Source organism: Ambystoma mexicanum, chromosome 14, assembly GCF_040938575.1.
Source record: "Ambystoma mexicanum isolate Mex_15411 chromosome 14, UKY_AmexF1_1, whole genome shotgun sequence".
Lineage (NCBI taxonomy): Eukaryota > Metazoa > Chordata > Amphibia > Caudata > Ambystomatidae > Ambystoma > Ambystoma mexicanum.
In genome coordinates, this window is record NC_090940.1 from 2,276,105 (window position 1) to 2,293,130 (window position 17,026).

Below are 17,026 nucleotides of genomic sequence, written 5' to 3' on the forward strand. Positions count from 1 at the left end.
TGAAGGTGTCAATCAGCAGGTTTAAGTCAGTGTTGGCTGGGAGAGCATTGAGGGTGGGTAGGACCAGTGGTAGTAGGGCTTCAGCAGAGATGTTGCCTTTATTCCTGGTGGGACAGGCTGGTGCCACGGGGTGTTTATTGGGAAGTACCTGGTTGGTGTTGACCTCAAGAGGGATCATGTGGTGATCGGTCCATGCCAGAGGTTGGGGGTCTTTGCAATTTGTATTGCAATTGTAGGTTGTTACCCAATCAAGGGTTCTGCCTTTTTGGTGGGTGGGGAGTACAATGAGTTGAGTGAAATCATGTTCAGTTAGGACATTGGCTAGGGATGCAGCAGGTGCATCGTTCGGGTCTTGGTAGCCGAGGTTGAAGTCCCCAAGGATCATGATTTGTGCTGACGGTTTGGAATTTTCGGTGATGAGGGATGCAATGTCTTCTTCAAAGGCCCCAGGGGGTCTATATATGAGGTGGAGGGTGATTGTGGTTGTGGGGGAGGTTTGCAGTGGGCGGGAGGTTTGGTATTCGGTTTAGTTTGGTTGGACTTAGCGATGGGACTGGGGTGGCTGTGTGTAGTGTTGGTAGGGGGACCTGGGTTGACATGGGAGGTGTGAGGGTGGTGGTGGTGGTGGTGGTGAGAGGGAGGGAAGGGGGAGGTGGAGGGTAGGAACGGTGTGGGGCAGGGTATGGGGTGGTGTCTGGGGCACCCTAATTTAGCCAGATCGTCCTGGTGGGCTATGTAGCTGTTACTGCTACAAGGTACGTTGTCCAGCGTTATGCAGAAAGGGAACATGGTTGGGGCAAGCCAGAAGATCATGGTCTGGTGATAACAGTGCGTGATACTGGAGGCTAGTGGCACTGGTGGGGGAGCGGGCCAAGCTATGATGGTTAGTGGCTAGTTTGAGCTGGGTAGAGTTGGTCAAAGTACACCTTGGAGCGCTATGGTGAGTAGGTTGAAAGCACATCTAGATTCGAAATTGCACATATGATGGTACAGGTAAGTAAGGGCTAGTTTAGTCAAATGGGCAGAGGTCATCGTCAAACTATGCTGAGGACATACTAACATCTAAGCAATTAATTAATGTAAATAGAGGGGGACTTCAGTGCTGTACCTAACAGATGTTGGTTATGGTTGGATCACATCTGGGCTAGTCAATGCAAAAACACACATAGGCTAAATGCAAATTGTGACGCAGGGCACTTTAGGCTAGTCAATGCAAAGACACACACAGGCTAAATGCAAGTTGTGGCGCAGGGCACTTTAGGCTAGTCAATGCAAAGACACGTACAGGCTAAGTGCAAGTTGTGGCGCAGGGCACTTTAGGCTAGTCAATGCAAAGACACATACAGGCTAAGTGCAAGTTGTGGCGCAGGGCACTTTAGGCTAGTCAATGCAAAGACACACATAGGCTGAATGCACATAATGCCTGGGGGGTGCTTGCAATAGGCAGTTACAATAGGCAGGCAATGGGCAGTGACAAATAGTCATGCAGTGGGCACCATATGTAAGGGTGATGATTTCAACATTAAATCAGGAGCACATGGTTGTGACGTGCAATATGGTCGGCATTGGGCAGGTTACACTGAGAGGAAGCATGCCTGAGTACATGATTGTAATTGACATGGACATTGATGTTAAGATAGATAGTTGGCATGCAGAGGTGTATATTGAATATGATAGTGATGTTCGTATACTGTGTCTTTCAGGGACAGTGTTGAAGTGTTCGCGTCTGTGAGGCGAGTAGGATCATTGGGCACAGGTTTTGAAGAGTCAGGGGAGTTCAGTTAGCGGCAGCTTAAATAGTAGTTTAGAGTGTGATGATCCAAGACAGATGCAGCATGTGCAGGGGGGAAGTGTCGAGGCATCGGTTGCGTTGCCTCAGTGATCCGGATTGCTTTCGGCTAGAAGACCAGCAACTAAATACCTATACTGCTGCCGTTGATACAAGTTTTGCAGCTGCTGCAGGGAAAAAGATCCTTTCACTTGCAAAGTTCCTACTTTCTCACTCCATTTGACCCATTCACGGTTACAGGGGGCTACAGTCAAAGGCTACTTAGTGGCATGTTCGATCTTTAAAAGATCTCCTTATGAGGGATACTTTAAAGTGCCGATTGTGATAGTTTTCGAAAGGCCTAACGTTTGTTTCCACCAATTCCTTTTATCCTACGAACATGGGACTTCAACTTAGTGTTAAGGTACCTCGTGGGGGCTTCTTTCGAGCCATTACATTTGTATCTTTTGAAGATGTTAAGACTGCCCTCTTATTAGTTTTCACGTCCGCCCACTGGGTAAGTGAACTGCAGGCTATGCCTTCAAAGCCACCTTTTTACGTCGTTCTTTAAGGACAAGGTAGTGTAAGGAGTCTGTTCATCTTTTCTTCCAAAAGTGAAGTGTGTTGGCATTTCATTTAATGCAACGGATTGTCTTATCGACTTTTAACCCACTGCCACACCCATCAAAAGTAGAGGCTTCATCGGCTAGACCCTAGAAGGGTGCCTATTACATTTCACGGGATGACCAACATTTTGTTGGATATGCAGGACCGAGATTAAGTTTGGTGGTAACAAAGCAAACCATTTCACGGTGGATAGTACTGTGCATTACTGCATGCTACTCACTAACGGGAAGACTCGACTGAGGGTGCTTTCCACTAGAGGAGTAGCTGATTATTCAGCTCTGGAAGGTGGGATGCTGCTGTAGGACATCTGCACAGCGGGAACTTGCTCGTCCTTTCGTACGTTCAGCAGGTTTCATTACTTATCTCTCAGGAGAGGAGGCTAAATTTGCCTAGGCTGTTCTCCATAACATCAACAAATGGACATGCTTGGCACCCATCTCCTGTGACAAACTGCTGTGGGTGTGTATGAAAGATGAGGAATATGTGGGAGGACACAGTCCATTTGAAGACCAAGTTACTTATCTGTGGTAACGTCCTTTTCGACTGGATGTTCATCGCATGTATTCCTCATTGCCCCTTCCATCCTTCCACTCTTGCTTGCCAAGAATTTCAGTGCTTTACACCATTCTTTCTCGCAACATCAAAGTCTCCATTTATGGCAAGGAATGAATAATAATGGGGTGGGGAGTGAATTAGCACTTAGGTAACAGTCCCCATGCGTGCTTCATATACCTGCATCAACGTCACGAGTTGCATGACGCTCGAGACTATGAAAAAAAAATAATCTTACAACAGCCTGGGATATATCCAAGATGAGGAATACGTGGGAGGAATATTCGGTGGAAAGAACATTAACACGAGTAGGTAACTTGTTCTTCTGACGCACAATAGTTGAGTCATGGAGCACTATATAGCTTGAGCACTTATCTTCTGGCACACATGACCGTGGCTGATGGGTAACTTGCACAATACACCTTGCACAATAAACAAGCTCACACAATTCAGGTAATCTTTATTTTCACTAAAACAGCCTGTGAAGGCATCATGAATGAGACACCAACAACGAGGCAGAAGTTTAACGTTTAAACCTTTTTATTAACTAAAAAAGGTTGGGGAAAATGCTTAACATTCCCTTAGCTAGGGCGGGAGTTCCAAATCTAAATAAACTAATGATAGTCTGTGTCAGGAAGTCCAAATAAATGTCTCTGTGTTCAAACCCTCAGATCTGACTGAATGTATGGATGTCCGCATCAAATGATGGGTTCCAAATAATAGTTCTGAGCTTCTTCCAGCTTTTAAGTGGAAAAGGGTTTTCCCTTCCCCATGATTCAAATAGTTCACTTTATAACAAAGGGGTTCCCTTCCCCTGGCTTTCAAGGCTTCCAACATTTCAAAACACAATTCCTTTGGGTATTTGATTCCAACATAACACAGTTCTGTGGGATATTTCCACAGCTTTTCGAGTTTGGTTACTTGTCACTAGTTTCAAGATCAGCTCATCAATCTCTGTTCACTTAGGCTTTCTTTCTTTAGTGTGGCTTTTCCTTAGGTGGGTGTATTCGGTTTAGGCGCAGTTGTCGGACCACGCGGTCCACCCATTACAGGACACGCAACCAACACACCTTGCTTGGTTTTGTTTCATAGGTAGGATTCACAATGAGGCTTTGCTCACTGTCCTTTTCAACTACCTTTTTGAAGCTTTATTCTCACAGCTTCCATTAACTTGCTCTTGTTATGTTATGTCCAGTAGCTTTCACTTGCAAAATGAACAGAGGCTTCCCAGTACACTCTCCTGCTAGGAAATGCTACTGTTAAAGTTTAAGTTGCACAAGCTTTCCAGTACACTCCTGCTAGGAAACTTATTCTCTAGGATACCAGCATTGCTACGATTTTACTTCTCTTGCTTAATTATTCTGGACTATTGAGCCCTTAACAATGTAAGCTTACTTGACTCTTAGTAATGCTGGCGTATTTGCCTCTTGGCAATACTTGTTTTCCATTCACTTTTTCCTTCTATGCAATTCAGATATTCAAAACCAAATGTTTCTTGACTTCAAAACCATCCATCCACCATGTCTGGAGCCCCCTTTTCACCCAGGCGGACTTGCCGGTTTCCTTGCGGTCGGAATTTCCCTTTCGTCGGCTTTCGGGAGACTTGTTGCCATTCAGTCTGCTCACACTGGTTCCTTTGGGTGTTCGGCGTCCTCCTCGGCTTCCTCGCTTCCCAGCTGCTTTCTGCTGTGATCGTCGGCGGTCCTGCATCGGCAGGCTTTCGGGAGCCTCTCCAACGCTCACAGTACCTTTTCTCTGTACCACACTGCTCTGCCTCAGACTGCCAACGAGCCCCTCTCACTCGTTGCACCGGATCACGCTCCATAAACTTCCCAGCATCTCGGAAAGGGGCCTGCTCACCGCCACAGCTTCTGCCCTGGAACTCTCCTTCACGCTTGTGGTGCTTGCCCTGATACTTCTCAGCTGAGCCTGTTTTTAACGTTTCTGGCTCCATGGTAATTAGCCCAACAACTAGACCGCTCTTGTTTCTTCCTCCAGTCTTTCCTCTTTTTCAATGGTGGCCTCCTCGTCTCAGTACAAGTGGGGTAAGTTGCCTAGAAAAATATGGAAGGGATTTTTAATACCCTACAAAGACCTGGGGAATATTGGGTTCATTGGAAAAGGAAAATAGAGGAAAGTAGGTCTCCACCAAGGGTGCCTCATCCCCATTCCCAAAGTCTTCTCAACCCAGGTGATCTGCCTTCGCTATGACAAACTTCAGGAGTATCAGTGGTCCAGTGATGAATATCGGTTTCTAAACCCTCAATCAGCCCCACACCTCTAGTACACCAGAAGGGATCAGAACAGATTGGAAACATAAGTCCATTATAAACCTCCTTGTCCAAATTTGGTAACCTGGACGGTAAGGTTGTGGATTGTTGGTTAGTTGTATCACAGCAACAACACAATTATTATCTAATGATGAAAGGGACTGGCCAGTCAAGGTTGTATACAAATATCTACTTTATTATTACTCAACAGACCGTTCTAATAACACTCCAAAATACAACCCACCCTGTAAAGGAATGCAGAGGACCGACCGTTTCAAGAAGGAAAGGGGATGCACTCTGGATACTGACAGGAGGGTCGTCCGTAAAGTAATTAATCTCAACAGTGAGTGCTCTAGATAGGATTCTGAAGTGGGAGTATTTTACTCGTTATTTTTTAAAGTTGGGAGTAAAATGAATATTTAGGGAGTAAGTCCAATTCCCAATAGGTGTATTTTAAATGCAATTATGTTTTAACTGTAAAACATGAATGTTTTTGTAATAATTATTCATTTGCACCTAGTTACTCGTACACATTAAAAGATACAGGGTTACTTTTTCTGATCAGGCCGTAATAATAGTTTCTTCCTGAGGTACGACGTGCAGTAGTGGTCCAAACATATCCATGGAGCTGTGTGGGTGAAAGAAGAGGCACATGGTCCTTAGTGTGTGTTTGCTATTTTTTGTTCAGAGTATTTTTACTCCCCTATTTTAATTTTTGGGGAGTATTCACCTATTTTTTAGGGAGTAAAAGTGACAGATGCACCGCTTATCTGTAGGGCTGTTCATAGTTCAAGGATACTTGGTTTCAGCACACATGGGCAATGGGTCATAAAATGTCACTAGGGGGCCTTCGGAGAAGGTCCAGGGGGACAGAACCACTATGTAACTTGTGCTTGTAGACGTTCTTTGTGCTTGACAGGGTCGAGCCGGTTTCAGGGTGCTTTGCAGCTTCTGTGACAGAGTTCAAGATGGGAGACAGCTGCGGGTATCAGTCGGCAGTCAGTTTGGCAAGCAAGGCATGACTGATGGCTGCAGGCTGGCCTACACAGCGTCTGGGGGTCAGGAATCGTTCTCAGTGGTGGTTGGTGGGTCTGAAGCACTGATCAAGGCATCTCAGACAGTGCGAGCGGCTGTGGCATGACAACAGTCAGGAGTGCAGTCGGTTGCAGCTCAAGGGGCTCGACTGGCTCAAACGTCCTTAAGGAGGACGCTGGTAGATGCTTGTCGGTGCACTCCTCCTAGCTTCTTCGCTGGGCTTGTGTCGTCCATTTAAGGCAGATGTCCCAAAGCTGAGGAGAGTGTTTCAGGCAACAGCCTTGTCTTTGGTTCAAAGACTCTCTGGCACTTCCCACCTAGGAAGCTGGCTTGCAGAGCCTAAAAGGCCACACTGTGTGCTGGCTGGGTACCATTTTGCAGTTGCTGGGGGTCCTCTGGATTCAGCATCTCCCTCTGTTCCATGGGAGATGTTTAGGGGAGGGTTCACTCAGAGTACAAATGTCTGTGTATGTCGTGCAGTGCGCATAGGAAGATGTGTGCAGATTAGCCCCACACATTTTCCAGAGGTTGCCCTACCCTCATTCAGTTTCATATCAAATGTAAAGCGCACACCCACTGTGAGGATGGTGAAAATTCCTCATTCTCATATCCGCCCCCAGGGTTAGGATCCAAAAGCGACAGCATTTCCCTGGCCACCTGGAAGGACGATATATTGGGGAAAGAAGTGAGGACTCCCTCAAGTTCCTCACGCCTTAAAAGACAATTAAGCTCAAGCATAAAATGGAGTGAAAAATAGAAAAGCAGCAAGTACAGAAATGCTGATTTTTTTTTTTTTATAAGATGAGCTATATTTAAAAAACTACCAATTCACCTAGCAACAAAAGTTCAACCCATTTAGATATCTTAAATAATTATGCTACATCTGAAACTGAGTCTGATTGCAGTATGTAAATAATATTCTCCAGCACAGGCTATGAAATTATTAGCTAAAAAAGGCAGTCCACATTGAGTCAAACCTAATTGCATTACAAATGTTTACTGCAAAATAACATCAAAATGCATACTCGTCTGTTCAAACTGCAAGCAGAAAGGACCTTGAAGGGGAGCTTCTTCATTTTCAAGTAACGCTGTTAAGTAGAAAATTGAATCTAAAACTAATTGCCCATTTCCTTGATGGGGTACAGTTTATCCATAATGTAGTAGGCTTAATGCATGCATATGGTGAGATTGCAAAATGCCCCATTTCCCTTCTTAGTCGCACCGTTCTGTAAGTTCCAAACATGTTTAATAATACAAATTCTGTGATACCGTTCAGTCTTTCTCCCTAATATTCCTAGGCGAATGTCACCAGTATGAACAATTGATCGACTTCAATAAGCTGCACAATCCCTAGCCAGAGCATCCCTGAAATTCCCTGGACATTAAGGCTCACGGGGCAGCCATAGTGAGAGCCACATATTAACCCATGATTGAGTTCCTGATGTACATCAAAATTGGGAGCCAAAAAAGATCTTTCAAAAATCTTTCCTTCCCTATTTGCAAATGAGTTTCTAATTGCAAGCCACCCAAGCACTGACCAATAAGGAGCAGCACCCTTGGCTTGATAAAATATTCATGGGTTGTTTACCAAGAAAGCCAGATTATAAAATCCCACCCGTTATTTGTGCCATTTTGCCACCTTGATGGACAAGACGATTTATGGCTTTGCCGTTGTCTGAAAAGGCGACGCCCACATAGTTAAAAGAATAATTGTGCCTCCTATTACTGCCAACAATCCTGATTTTTGATTGGATACATTAATCAGAAGATCCTTTCAGCCTTCTTTAAAAACATTAATCAAGGACAGATGTGCATGGGGGTGCAACCTAATGAAACTCTCATCCACACAATGTAAAACGGGTAATGGGGTACCACCTATTGAATGCCTTCTCGAGCGTTATTCTGCAAGCTGAAAAGTAGCGGAGCCAATACCAAACGCCTGGGAGGCTACTGTGTATTCACCAGCCTCGCAGTCCCGAAAACACATTTTGTAGTAGTCAAATATAAATTAATAACCCAGTTTTCACAAAAAGCACAATTGTGATGGGGCCAGAATATTCTTGGTATGCGTCAAGTTCACCAACCATAAATAATGCATTTTATCGGTTCTATGTCAACTACCTATTCCGTACCCACCAAAACCCTTACCTGTCCTTTCCCACCCTCCCTAAAAAATGTGTTGTTGTAATGTTCATGTTTAAATAGCAGGCTTTGAAATGTGCAGCGATGAAAGGACGTCGTACCATTTTTATCAAACTTTTGGATGGCGAAATCTGCCCAGAGACTGGACAATAGGATGCTGGGGAATTTTTCTAATATGCCTGTTGGCATTAAAAATGGCTGCCGAAAAGAGGCCCAGAACTCGAAGAATTCCAGCGGCACAAAGTCTGGACCTCCCAAACATCGAAACAGAAGGGACATTTGAATGGATTTTATCCTCCCATGTATTCCTCATCTTTGATATTTGTATCTCGCCAGCTATGCTGCTTTGGGGAAAAAATACTCTGCTGAGGGCGCTGTACACAATGTTGCATCGCTGTCCCTCGAGAGCCGATGTGGTGTGTCAACATCGCCAGTAGTATAAGTAGCTCGTGCCACGCCCGTTGGCTTCAGTTCTGTTTTTACGATAGCTTTGCTTCGAGATAACCGCGTGCTTCGTTTTTTCCTCAAGGAAACAGCATCTGCCTTTTGGTGTTTGATTTCCGACCATCGGACCGACTGCAGCGTCTGTCTGTCTGACTGAAAAAGCTCTTTGGGAACGCAAAGGTAAATTGGCGGTTGGCCGGGAAGCTTCGAAGGGCTCTTCGAAGAAATATAAAAAGTCTGGTGAGTCCAAAGACTCTTCTCGGCATAGAACTCGAAGAGGACTCAATCGAGGAGTCGGTCAAGGTCTTCGTCTTCTCCTAAGAAGGTGAAGAAGAGGCACCACAGCAAGTGGAATACTTTTAGGGTGGAAATGTTGCGAACCTTTGAGAATGCGGCCTCGAGCCCCTCAAAAGAGCCTCGCAAGAGTCAGACCCCGGATGCTCCCTTGGACGACGGAGGAAGGTCAAAAACTACTTTGGCAAGTAGTTAATCTGAGAATCGACATTCTCGACCCGACACTAAGGTTTGGACCTAGGAGTCGAGTTGGTCTCAGTTGGCGGCAAAGAAGCATATCGAAACACTCAATGATTTCATCGACTGTGCCGATCGCTTCAACGCCGAAGTCAAGGGACATTTACTCCTTTATCGAAGAAGTCGTCGACTTCCTTGACGGTACCTTCAATTTCCGATTCAGGAGAAAATATACAGACCTGTACCAAAGTCCATTGGGCTCATTACAATACCTGCGGTAGCCTTGCCGGTATAAGAGGCACGGCTGCCGCTGGTGTCATTTTTTTTTTTTTTTTCCGACGACTGCAAATGGGCAATTACCGGGTCATTACGGCCCCGCTGGCTCGGTAATTGCCCATTCGCGGGCGCTGGAAAAAATGCTCCCCATTCCCATTTGAGCCCAATAGAGCACAATGGGAATGGGGAGGTTGGGGTGCCGGTACAAACCTGGCGGGCGGGAAGACAACCGCAAGCAGAACTCGTAGTTTGCTGGTCCGGTGACAATGGTAACGGCAAGCTTACCGGTACCATTGTTACTGGACCGGCAAACTTATAATGAAGCCCAATGTCCTCTATTTATTTTTTAAGAGGAAAGTGCCTCAGAGGACTGAGGCACTTTGGGAGTCAGATTTGGCACTAGAGAAGTGCCTGAAGAATTAATTGACCCTGAGTCAAGAATGAAAGATCTCTGCGACTCCCTCTACTCTCCCAGTGGTCTTGATACATCACCAGAGTTCAGGTTTGCTAAACCTGACCATGCAGATTCAGGGTACAGGAATCTTATTAACAGGGTCACTGACTATATGGGTTGGAGTAGGTCCTCACCAACCTTCGAACAGAATGACATGACGGACATCCTGGACCAGGATCCCCAAAAAGACCCAGTTCTTCCTTTTCATAAGGCCCTTCAAAGGAAGGTGGTAGCTAACTGGGAGACCCCTGAATCTGGCTCAGCTGTCAATAGGGGCTTTGCCAGGAAGCATAGACCAGCAAGCAGTGACCCTGATTATCTCCGCAAACACCCTACGCCTGTTTGGTAAAGGCTGCGACTTCCACCAGACAGTCAGCCTATCCCTCTATTCCTCTCGGATAGAGATGATTAAAAAAAAGTGGACGCTTGGGCTCGCAAGGTGTTTACCTCAGGCAGTATGGCCCTAAAGTCCACTAATGTTACCTGTAACCTAGCCAGGTTTACCCATACCCTATGGGACTGTGTTAAGATGGCGGCTGAACATATTCCAGAAGGAGAAGAAGAGGAAGGCTTTCTGAATATAGTTAAGAATGGCAAGGAGGCGATGGAAGAGTGTCTACGATCAGGACTGGATACTGCTGACAGCATTAGCAGATCCATGGCTGCAAGCACGGTACTGTGCAGATTTGCGTGGTTGACAAAGTCGGGGTTTGCACCGGATTTGCAGGCCAGGCTACTCATGCCTTTCGACGGTTCAAGGTTGTTCAGCAGTAAGGCGGACGAAAGATTGGAGAAGATGCAGTCCTCTAAGGCAGCAGCTAAGTCCCTTAGCGCCTCCATTCGGCAACCTCAGCAACCTTATTCGGGCACATCTTCCTGGAGAGGTCAGTCTTTTTGTTATTATTTCTCATTTGGAAGAGGACAGGCCATACATAAAGGACCAAGAAAATTCCCTTGCTGTGGACGAGGAAGTGGTGCTTAATCAGCCCCAGCAGCGGCATCTTTGCCCACGGTCGCTGCTGCAGCCGCCTCTAAGCCACTTTGAGGCCTTGACGTACAAGACCCAGGTGGGAGGCAGAATCTCAACATCTGAACGAATGGTGCAGCATTACTTCAGATGCTTGGGCACTGGAAACAGTAGCTCGAGGTTACTGCATTCCTTTTCTGAAAAGGCCTCAAGATCATCCACCTGGAACCAACTCTGTCAAAATTCCAGATTCACTCCTTGTGCAGGAAATCTTAACCCTGCTAGAGAAAGGTGCAATAGAACATGTACATGTAGCGGAGAGAAACAAGAGATCGTAATCCCCTTATTTTCTTATTTCCAAGAAGGACGGAGGATTGAGACCTATCTTGGACTTAAACTTGAACAAGTTCCTCAGGAAGGACAAGTTCAAGATGGTTACCCTTTCTGAGATTGTTCAGGATCTCCAACTCAAATACTAGTTGGTATCGTTGGACCTTCAGGATGCTTACTTTCGTGTGGCAATCCATCTCAAGCACAGAAAGTACCTGAGGTTTGTGGTTGGTGGTTCAGTTCGGAGTTCTGCCATTTGGGTTGACCTGTGCCCGAGGGTTTTCACCAAACTGATGGCGGTAGTGGCAGCGAGTCTCCGCAGAGGGGGAATTCACGTTTACCCCTACCTTGACGATTGGTTGATCAGGGACCGTTCACCCGAACAAGCCCAGGAACATCTCGGAATCACCTGCCGCTCCCTACACAGACTTGGGCTTCTCCCTCAATTACAAGAAGTCCCATCTGATACCATTCCTTCTTTACGTATTTGCATATTGTTTCAGTGCGGCTTTGTGTCTTCTCTTTACGATGTCACTATACTCTTTTCTGATTTCTCTTATAGCTCTTCTATATCCAATTGTGTATGCCGACATCCTTCCACCAAGTTGGTGCGAGTTGTAAGGAAGGCATGGTATCAACAGTAAGACGGACACAAGTGACCACAGTTCAAGGGTGTTTATTGAACTTTAAAAAAGGTTTGAAATACACCTATCTCAAGGCATAAATTAGTTTTCAAAAATAGATTGGCAGAGTTTGCTAATTAACATTGTATTGATTAGCAAACAATCCCATTTGATTAGCAATGGTATACTAATATTTATAATGTCACCACCAGTTGTTGGTACCCAAGACATAAAACAAGTAACAATACAGCATTCGTGTGTACTGCTGGTGTAAGCCGTTAGTGGCTAAGAGTCAGGCCTTGCAAATCTTTAAGATTCCACCCAGACCTGTGGTTCTAGTAACTAAGTTTACCTACTTAACCTAAGGGAAATGCACTCAACACTTGGAAACAGATGCCAAAAAATGTAAATGCGCTTTTTGTAAAATGTTGCAAGTCACCATAAACCCACTGTTAGGCAGAAACCTGTGCAGTTCCCTTAGGGACCACTGCAAAAGATTTAAGACTACAGGTATTGGCAGTAAACCCACTTGGTAGCAGTCTGTACCACCCAGATTTACCTGGTAGCTGTGGCTGAGCAGTCAGACTTCCCTCAAGAAGAGTTAGGCAGTATGCAAAGTATACACAATAGGCACTCAGATACAACAATACAAGCAAACGCTGACCAGAGCTTTGGTATCAAAGTATATAATTATTTATTTAAAAACACACTGTTGAAAACACTCCAGCACTCTTATTGTAAAATATTCTAAACACAGTTACTATTATAATATATACACCCCTTTTTCCTTATCAGATAAGTCACTGTAAAACACCACTTATTTTCATACAGAGGTGAGAGCTTAACTAGATGGCACTCCGATAAGTTTGAGAAAGGGAGGGAAAAAGACAGAATATGGAAAGGTACACCACTCTAAGATTCAGGAACACTGTTAGCAAGGCAGAAGAGCAAAAGTCACTGCTGAGCCAAAGTCCAAAGGCTGGGCCCACTCTTAGAGAGAGCAGAGCACAAATGCGCCCAATATCACAGTTACACTAGGCTTAAAGTCTTGCAGAGGGTTCAAAAAGAGTTTAGAGAGGCTTAGGAAAGTTTAGCCAGGGTGTCCCAGGCTAACCCAGGTTCGAAAGCCGGGGGCTAAATCTACCCCGTACAGTCTGTAGCAAGGGAAGCCAGGCGGGACACGGTACCTTAAGTGGGAAGGATCCTCCAGCGGTGGCAGTTGTTCCTGGTAGTGGGTGCAAGTTGCGTCGTCGTCCAGGGGAAGAGAAGATCTCGACTTGGGGGAAAGATGAAGGTCGTTGCCCTACCAGGGCAGAAACCAGCCGCGGAGTTTTCTGGTTAAAGGTGGTACCTTTGTTTCACGGTCGTGGTAAAATGTGGTATCCCGGTTGCCGGGGTGCTTGGCACAGGCAAGGCGGCCACGAGGTACGTCGGGAAGGCGAAAAGACGGTGAAACTGGTTATCCCCACCAGTCAAAGGAAGAAGACTCTCCGGCGGGAGATCTCCTGTCGTTGGGAAAAAGTGGTGAGACGGTCCAGCAGGGCTCCACCGGTGGTGGTGTCGTGGCAGGTCGGCTCAGCTTCTCCCTCGTCGGATTCTTAGGTCCTGTGGCGACTTCTGAAGTTCCAGTCCCCAAAGCCCTGCTTTTATGCAGCAAACCCCCATTCACTCAGCCTAGCTGCCACTCAAACATGCTAAGTGGTGAGCCGGCCGGCTCACCACTTGGGCCAATCAGGATGGAGTGCGACTTGAGTTGCCTAGGCAACTCTGTCCAGGGTGCCTAAATTCCCCTCCACCCCTCCTAAGTAGCCCAGACAGAGTGGCACCACATTGGAGGGCTTCTGTGGAGAAGCCCGCCAAAAAGTGGAACAAAGGGCTCGACTTGGGTTGGAGTCACAGAAGAGAACACAAACGCCATTTTAGAATCAAGTTTTGGCAAAAAATACCAACCAGAGAATTAATATTAATTAAATAAACCGGCGGTATGTTCGAGGCTACCGTAAATAATTAAAGATAGTAGCCTAAAACAATGGGAAATCCCATAGGAAAATATTTGCGGTTGAATATAAAAAGTAGTATCCACTGCCACCAGCCAAAAATCGATCAGTGGGGACGGAGACGTGCCCCCTCGACTAACAGACCCTGGGGCAATCAAATTGCCCCAGCCAGTACGTCCACAATATGATGGTTTGTACTGGTTCTGTTCAGAATTTAAGACTAGTAAAGTCAATGGTGACTTTGCATGTCCAGGGTTTGGAGTCTACACTGGGGGTCGCTATGACACCCCTGTGTCACTGCACTGAGGGTGCTGTGTAACACACATCACAAAAACACATGAAACCCTATGGAGTAAAAGACCCCATAGCCCATTAAACACTTCTAGATTCAAAGAAACACACTCAAATCATGTCCACGAGTGAGGGAAAAAGAGTCTCACTCTTGGCAGGAGAAAAAAATAAACCCCAAAAATCCAGCAAAGCTGCTGGGGGACTCGCTAGGTTAGGAAATTCAGCCTAAACAGAGAATTCTCCCTAACACCCACTATGTTTGGCACGCAGCTGCCACCCAGAGGCCAGCCATGCACAGTGAAACATTTGACATTTAATGCAAACAAAGTAAATATTAAATAAAAGTGAACGTCCCCTGCAAATGGTACTCGCCCTTATAAAGTATACTCGGCTGTGTGAGTGGGCGGGTAGACTTTGCGTGCCGTAAATGAGTATCTGTAAAAGGTTAGTTCCATGAATGGACGTAAATAAATAAGATAAATAGGCTCTGAACACAGTTTGGCCACCTCATGTTTGTGCGGTTATACAAGGCAGTGATAATCCTAGAGCAAAGTCAGCTCTGGAGGCTAAATACAGTGGATGTATTGCAGCTGATCTGTAGACGTACTGACTGGATGGAACTATTGATCACTACTTGTGTACATATCTAGTTAGTTTTGTGTATTCATTATATACGAAGGACGGTAAGAGACTAAGCAGAGTGGAATGCGTAGCAGGCAGAACTGGACAAACTAGGTGGAAAACTAGTTCTCCAGCATGGGGTCTGGCATGGATTCACATGCTCATGAATCTTCCCCGTCGTCAGGCTGGGAATCCTCGGTAAAGAAAAAATCAGTATCCGTTTTGTTTCTGATCTGTCTTTCGTAGTAGTAACCAATCGCTGATCTCTGCGTCATACTGACCACAGCCAATGACTGCCATCTCCCTAAGCCCCGCCTCTGGCAGCCATCTTCAGATTTTTACCGCACGTTCAAGTGTTGGGAGTCCTCGTGCTTAGCTCTCGAGCTTTTACTGCGTGTTTCGCGCTTTTTCAGGTGAATTTTCACATTTTTTTTCTGTTAATCGAGCCTCAAGCTCCACCGTTTCTACTCCCGTTAACGGGTACCCGTTGCGGGATTTTCCTACGCCCCTCAAGGGTGAAGATTTTGTTGAATTAACCTCTTGGAGGATTCCAGAAGATTAGCGGCCTACTTCGAGATGGCCCAGGACGCGAGTTCGTCACCCGGACCCAAGCTGTTTCGCAGCTGCCCTGGATGCGGGCTGCAGAATGTGTTTAAGGAGGACGAACATTCGCGATGCCTCTACTGTCTTCATGGGGACAAGACTCATGTAGAGAAGGACTGCCAGTTCTGCAAGAACTTGTTGGAGCGGACCATGAGGGACCGTCGATCTCGCCAGCTGGTTGGAGAATGGCTCAACGGGTGAGAAGAAGAAAGGGTCCGAGCGGGCTTCTAAGTCCTGTGCGGGCGCCCCGGCGACGGGGGGGCCCAACACCAGGCCAAGCGCCGCGAGTCCGCTGGCTCCGGGAGCGCCAAAAGGTCGGGCTCTTCGGTCGCCAGGCAGGGCGCACCTTCCCTGGCACCGTCAACCACGAGCCAGCACTCTGGTTCGGGGAAGAGGAAGTCCGAGACCCCGGGTACGCTTCGGGAGAAGCACCGTCCGATCTCGGGAGAGGGGGAGCGAGGCATCGCCCCTCCCCCTAAGGAGAAGGCCCAGGACGCACCTAAGGTGATGAAGGCCCCTACCCAGCAGGCAAAGGCCTCTATCGAGGCGATCACGGCAACTCTGGCCAAGCCGGCAGAGACCCCGCCAGCGGAGACTGCCTCCGGGACTAGAGTTTCCCTGCCGCCAAGGAGGGAATCCTCTTTTCAGCCCATCGTCATGGCCCCCATGATGGAACAAGGGGGGGGGGGGCACGGTAGCCTCCTCGAGCTCGGAGTCAGCCTCGGAGGGGGAACTGACCGAGGTCGCGAGGAATCTCGAAGTACAATTCGAGAAGGTTCGGTCCCGCAAGGAAGATCCTCGGGAGATAACCGAGGAAGACGACGATGGCGAGGAAGAGCAACCTTCCCTTCCGGCGCAGCCGGAACCTAGGCCTGAGGATAGCTCGGCGGCCATTTTCTTTGCGATCCAGTCCTTATGTTCTGAGATAAGGACGAGATTACCACGGCCCAGGCCGGAGGACCCGCAACCTGGCCCGTCGGGAAGTCCTCGGAACAAACGACAGAGGACCCAACCCTCTCCTCCGCTCGCCCCCGTAAGGCCTGCAGTTCCCTCCTCATCCTCCCACGAGTCGGGAGATGACGGTGCGGTGGGCTCGACGACGGGTTCTGAGGGCGACGACGACGGAACGGGTCTCCCGTCTCCCGTCGCACGGGCATCTCCGCCCGACGAGATTGGCTCATTCCACGCCATGATCGCCAGGGTGTCCGAATTGTTCCAGCTCTGCCCGGAGGAGCAGAAAAAGGAAGGTTTCCTCTATCAGCGCCGGGAGGCCATCGCGGTGCCTCTAATCGATGACATCTGGGAGGAGGGCCTGTCGGTACTCAAGAACCCCTCTACGGCACCAGCCAAACGGTACCGGTACGAGAAGAAGTACCGGGTCCCCGAGACCGCTCCCCTGTGCCTCAGGGCCCAGCCAACGCCAGACTCGGTCGTCTCGGCGGCGGCGAAGAAGAAAGCGGCGGGGTCAGGAGCCTCAACGTCGAATTCCCCTCCGGACGGCGAGGGAAAAAAGTTGGACGCCATGGGGCGACGCGTCATTTCGTCGGCGAAGACG

The 17,026-nt window shown here is 47.4% G+C and overlaps 1 protein-coding gene across 1 annotated transcript in view; it reads left to right on the forward strand.

Annotated features, from left to right (window-relative positions):
• The window catches only part of LOC138527542 (transcription factor E2F5-like), a 384,648-nt gene that overhangs the window by 82,131 nt on the left and 285,491 nt on the right, over nt 1-17,026 (forward strand). The gene's annotated exons all lie outside the window — the stretch shown is intronic.